Source organism: Amborella trichopoda, chromosome 6, assembly GCF_054954075.1.
Source record: "Amborella trichopoda isolate Santa Cruz 75 chromosome 6, AtrichopodaSantaCruz75HAP2 v2.0, whole genome shotgun sequence".
NCBI classification, from domain to species: domain Eukaryota; kingdom Viridiplantae; phylum Streptophyta; class Magnoliopsida; order Amborellales; family Amborellaceae; genus Amborella; species Amborella trichopoda.
Genome location: NC_142341.1, coordinates 8073710 through 8080111, shown reverse-complemented (window position 1 = coordinate 8080111; position 6402 = coordinate 8073710). Strand labels below are relative to the sequence as shown.

The 6402-nt window shown below is 32.8% G+C and overlaps 1 long non-coding RNA gene across 1 annotated transcript; it reads right to left on the bottom strand.

The window, feature by feature from the left end:
- Nucleotides 1-2043: 2043 nt before the first annotated feature.
- Nucleotides 2044-5861, bottom strand: LOC148781535 (uncharacterized). Its single transcript, XR_016057637.1, has 2 exons — nt 5260-5861; nt 2044-2480 (listed from the first exon to the last, which is right to left on the bottom strand). It is a non-coding gene; the product is annotated as an uncharacterized LOC148781535 (long non-coding RNA).
- Nucleotides 5862-6402: the final 541 nt, after the last annotated feature.

Here is a 6402-nt window from a genome sequence, read left to right as displayed (position 1 = left end):
AGAGAGAGAGAGAGAGGGTGCGGTTTGTATAGAGCCGAGGCTCTAAACAATCAAATTAGAGCCTACCTTCAAATAGTGCTGAGAAATGTGGTTTCAATACTTGAAATCTTTGTCATAGCGTTAAAATATATTTTCGTCTTTATTCATAAATTTTAAAGGTTAAAAAATAGTGTATATCGATAGATCTATGAAAACTTAAAAATCTTGAAAATTGATGGTCCAAAAATGCATTATAAAATAAACTATTTTCAAATTTTGAAATCTATTTCTTTTCCTCATGTCCATGCATCTTAATGTTGATATGATCAATTTGATGATATTTGGGTTTCAAAACAACATCTTCTAGTGAAATTTTGATGTAGGCTCTAATTTGATTGTTTAGAGCCTCGGCTCTATATAAACTTTCCGCATATATATATATATAGGGAAAAGTTTATATAAAATATTGTTTTAATGTTGAAAAACCCTCTAATCGATTATCTCGACATCGAGATGTATGAACATGAAAAAAGAAGTTTTTGAGTCTCGAAAATAGTGCATCTTAGAATACATTATCTAGAACATCCATTTTCAAGATTTTCATATATTCATAGATCTACTTGATTTTAACCATTTTTGGAATTTAAAATTTTCTAATTAGGTATGAAAATAGATTTCAAGATAATACTAAGTATTTTTTACAACAAAATTACATGTTATAATAAAATTTCAAGGTGCGCCTTAATTGGATTGTTTAAGGTTGCAACTTTATAGAAATCGCACCTATATATATATATATATATATATATATATGAAAAAGTAGTAAAAACGCCTATAGGCAAAAATGAATAGTGTTTCTCCTCGCCACGAACTTGCTATGTCCTTAAAATTGATTTTAAACCCTAATTATGAATTGTTAAGTTCAAAACATGGTGTAGATCTAGCTGATTTATAAAAGTATAAAACTTTAGAAAATGGACGGTCTAGATAATGTGTTATACAAGATATACAATTTTTAAAACTCCAATTTTTTTTTTTAAAACCATAAATCAGACGATAAATTGTAGGTCTTTTCGATGTGAGGCCACATTGATCTACAATTTTCAATCCTTATTCGAGAAGGGAAATCCAAGATGAATGAAATTCACCCATGGCATAGTGTTTTTGCCTGTAATGATTATGAAACAAACCCTTGTTTGTTCCAATTTTTAAGAAGCAAAGTCAAGTAGGAAGTAAGTCGGATTTTTGAGAAAAAAATGTTTGAGTCTTTGGTTGTAGTCAGAACTCCGCATTAAAAGTGACATTTTGAAATTCATGTATGATAGAGGCCATCGGTAATAGGGGTTATAAATGGGTTGGGAGGGATCCGTGTCGACCTTGGCCCTGACCTTGACCCTGACCCAACTTAATTAGGTCTAAGTCAGATCTGGATTGGAGTCAGGTCCAAGTCACTTGGAGTTAAATGTAATTTATCGGGTCTAGTTTAAGTTTGGAAATAAAAGAATATAAAATTTTATCTCTTTACATTTTATAATAAGTAATGATATTACGAAAACCTCACACACACGGGTTGTATAAGACCACACTCTTATGCTGCCAGATGTGCATCCAAAAATCTCCACAAAAGATGGGGATGCCAGGACTAAAAAAATAAACAGGTTGAAATGGTCAAAAGTTAAAAATAAGGAAAAGGATCTCCACCCCTCCCCCAGTCTTTCAGTTGCCTCTTCCTGCACCCCATATGTGTGGTCATAACTGCGAGTAAATCCTTCATCACTCCGTAACCAAGAAAAACGTCTGCTCATTGAATCCTCACTCTAAAATTCATTCTATATTATGCTACAAATCAGATTGGGAGAGCAAACATGTATTGTAGCAAAATATATATTGGTTCTTGCATAATCTAGAGGGGTGTTAGGGACCTTATATAGATTGGGCAAACATGTATTGTAGCAAAAATGTCAGCACCTTATGGAAAACTCTCTGTAAAATTAATCTTCAAAATATTGTATCTCTCGATTGAAAACCTAAACATTGGTCGATTTCAAATAGAAGAAAAGCTTGTTGGGCTGCCAGAATTTGCAGGGCTTTATTAGAACAAATTCAGCCGAGACTTGAAAGAGTCATTGCGGCAAAGTTTAGGAGCAGAATCGGAGCCCTACTCAATTAACTAATAAATCAAGCTCACACCCTAATCACATGGGACTCACCTTTGGCCATTATATTTGATCAGAATGCAGCCATAATTGGCTCGTAAAACTGATGTCTCCCCTTTCCTGGCCACCCTTGCCGGAAGTCTTATTGCTTGAAGCTACCTAAAGAAAGGCCAACAGCGTCTCGAAGCTTGATTGTCAATAGTTATGTATGGCTTCTTTCATCGTAGAACAGAGCCTATGCTCTTAGTTCTTTAATTTGTAATCCACTTGAGAGAAAAACTTCATCAGGGAAGAAGGCGTGTTTCTATCCATTGAAGAGTGTGTGATTGCATACCTATCATCCACCTGTAAAATTTTGATCAAGAGAGACTCTCACCGTTTGATCTTAGATCCGACGTCTTAAAGTATTTTATTTTTAGTTTTTTTATACAAATTGTATGAATTTGAAATTTGGTACATGTCATATTCTCATTGGAGCCCACCTATAAAGATTATTAAAAATAATTTTTCGATAAAATATAATGACCAAAATACCACTTGATATTTTTAGGGGTATTTTGGTCATTTTATTTTATTGAAAATATTTTTTTATATTTTTTTTTGCTAGTGCGAGTTTAATACGGGATTGGACGTACAAAATTTGGTGCAAAATAGTTTATAGAAAAAAAAAAAAAAATGTAGAGACGTGACATTGTGAATGGGTCAATCTTAACCCTCCATTCAGAATAGACTGCTAGATAAAAGGAAGTATATAGGTTTTATGCTCAAGAGGAAGTATAAAAAGCTTACATTTTTTTTTTTTGGGTTGAACTTTGACTATTTTACACTTTTTACATGTGAGTTGGAATCACATTCTTTCCTCGAGATAGGGATGTACATCTAACTGCACAAAAGTGAAGTGCTATGCAGCCCGTATGAGTGAGGGGCTCGTAAGATTGTAACTCTTTTATAATATAGAGTTTATTTTTATTTTTATAAATCTTGTACTCATAGAAACTCATATTAAATAGGTCAAATCATTGTTGTAATTTAATAAAACAGTGATAAAGAGGTATTTTTTACTTATTTTTTATGCCGAGGGTGTATACAGGAATGTGAATCCTAGGAGGTATGAATCTTTTTCCCTTTAAAAAGAGTATAAATTATAATGCAGTCCAAATAGTGCAGTCCCTCTAGTATACTTCCATCACCGTTGTCCACCAAATTAAACCATGATGACGTTCATTAACACGGATATTCAGAACATTCCTTTTTACAAGCATTTAAGGTTTGTTACATATAATCTCTATAAAAGTCCATTTTCGAGATGGATTTTTCGACTCAATTTTAGTTACATATAATCTCTAACATGGAGGTCATGAGTATGAAAAAAAAAAAAGATTTTATAAATAAAAAATAAAAAAATTTGGATTGCTAGTTTCTACTATTTTTAGATGGACCATATATTTGCATCGTTCTTTATGTTGGATGTTTTATACCTTGGGGAATACAGATGTAGAAATACATCCCCCGATGCATGAAACAATTTTCATATCTTTTTTTATTAATTAAAGAAAATAAAATAGTTAAAGCTGTCAAAAACAATTAAAGGTGTATGTAAGTCCTCACCTGTTTACTAAGAGGCCATAGAAAAAGCCAAAAGATTTCTTACTCATGCAGGAATACACTATCCATTTACTCCCTTGGGCATACCACAAGCTAAGAATACCTCCTAGATTTCAAAATTTGAGGATGTATCTCTACAACCCATAAACTAATCTTAATAAAAAAATTCCTCAAGATTGAATATTTTTGATTTTTTAATATTTGTTCTTTTAGTATGATTTGTCGATCTGGATCAACGAATCTCTGATCCAAACTGGATTTCCAGTTCATTTAACCGGTTAGTTGGAAACACCAGTATAAAGAAATCAAACACCCATCAATGCACCCTTTGTATGAAACGAGCCCTAATGTTTTAGGACAACTCACGCTTAGCCTCTATAAAATTTCGGACCTTTGAATGAGAGCATCAAAAGTGGAAAATGAAATGAATTTTTTTTTTAAAATAATCCTCTTATTTTAGAGCATGATGTACAAGTAAAAAGATATTCCGCTTCTATAGGAGCATATTTTCCATTTGATCTTAGGTAAAACTCTAACTACGAGTATTTTTAGGAAGGGAAAAGATTATATAGAACCTACCTCCAAAATTTAACTAGAATACGTTGTTTAGATGCCTAAATATCACCAAATTAATCATCTAGACATCAATCTGATAGATCTACACTATTTTAGAAGCTTTAAATTTTATAACTAAAGATGAAAATATAATTTAAAGCTATCACAAAACTTTTCAGTATTGAAACCATATTTCTCGACACTATTTGAAGGTGGGCTCAAATACGATTGTTTAGAGCCTCAAGTCTATACAAACCGCACCTATTTAGGATAGGGATGTAACCTCTTGAACCTAAAGATCAACCTCAAATAAAAGAAAAATTCAAAATTTTGGAGGGTAGAATCTAAGTGTTGCATAACTCAAAGTCTAATTTCTTTTAAAAAATAATTATCTAATGATTCTTATGAAGATCCCAAAATTTCAAATAAGAACTTTTAAAAATAATTCTTTTGCCCAAGGGAGTTAATGGACTGTGCTTCTACATCAGCATGCCTTACACGCTCATTTGGTAAAACAGTATTATCCTCACATCCCATCCTCAAAAAGGAAATGTATCTACTAGAAAACAAACACAAAAATAGGTAGCAGTCTCTCATTCATATTCAAGATAAATAAAAACCAATAAAACTACCCTCCCCTCCCTTTGAATAGTGGAAAACCAGCGTCTCTCATTTGGTTCAAACTATCTATTATCTTTAATAAATTACCCTTAACTCATTGATCTTAACACACACTGAATTTTAAAACATTAATCTCTTAACACACACTCATTGATCTTAACACACACTGAATTTTAAAACATTGATCTCTTAACACACACTCATTGATCTTAGCACATGGACAGGACCACAACCATTCAATTTGAATTTTAAAACAATTTGGAAGTCTCGCCATTCACAAATACCTACTGATCATCATCTAGAAAATCCTCTTTGGCCGGCATTCCAAAAAAATTGTATTCACCTTCAAATATGCAACGCAGAGTCATGATTGTTTCCATGTTTCTCCACAAATTTCTTGAACTCTTTACTCAACATTGCATCTCCGATAGCTAACTCGAAGAGCCCCCGTCTGAATACCATGTTCAAGAAAGCCTGTGGAAAGCATGAAAACATCAAACCTCCAATCTTCTGAACTTTCGAGAGAGAAATCCTTCAACTTAAAGAGTAAAAGAATAAAAGGAGGAAACATGGTGGTATGGAGAGGTTGCATGGAGGCCCTTTTATACACGTTTTGTGATGGAAATAACTAACCCCCTATCAGAGCATGACCCGAGCTTCTCAACTATTCTACCCTACTTGGCAGTTTTGTAAACTGTCCTCAAACTAACATCACAATCTTTGTGGAGGGAGGTCCATTTGGAGTGGTTTCCTTTTTCAATTATAGTGATTAGCACATGTTTCAGGGGCTTGTTTGCCTTAATCAATGTATCAAACTATTAAATCACTACATTACATAGGAAATTGTTTTACATAAGGCGTCAATCTTGCAATGCGTGAGCAAGGCGCACCTCAAGCGTTTTGATGCTCGACAATTTTCAAATTGATCTTCTCCACCTCAAGATATATGGATGTGAAAAAAAAAAAAAAAAAAATTCCATGCTTAAAAAATAAATCTACTCGATCTGCACTATTTTTGAAATTTTAAATTTTATAATGAGGGGTGAAAATAGATTTACAAATCATTGAAAAGCTTTCTACATCAAAACTACATCTTTGGGCAAAATTTAGAGGTGTGCCTTACTTCTATAATATAAGTTCGGCACCTTACATAAACCTCACTTACAAAAGAATATTAAGGGTGTAGTTTGTATAAGGTGTCAACTTTAAACAAACAAAGTTGGGCCCATATCTAAATCTGGCTAAAGGATACAGATCTAGTGCCTAAAACCCTTATGATGCCCATAAAATCTATTTTTAACCTTTATTATAAAATAAAAAGTATATAAAGAGACCATTTAGTTTTAGCACAAGAAGTTCACAATTACTCTTGTCTTTTAGATTACAAATCGGGTAGTTGTGATCATGTCAATGATTAGATTTGATGCTAAAAATAATTTTCTCAAACTTCGTGGCACACCCCAAGTCATCCAATTTGACATCTGAT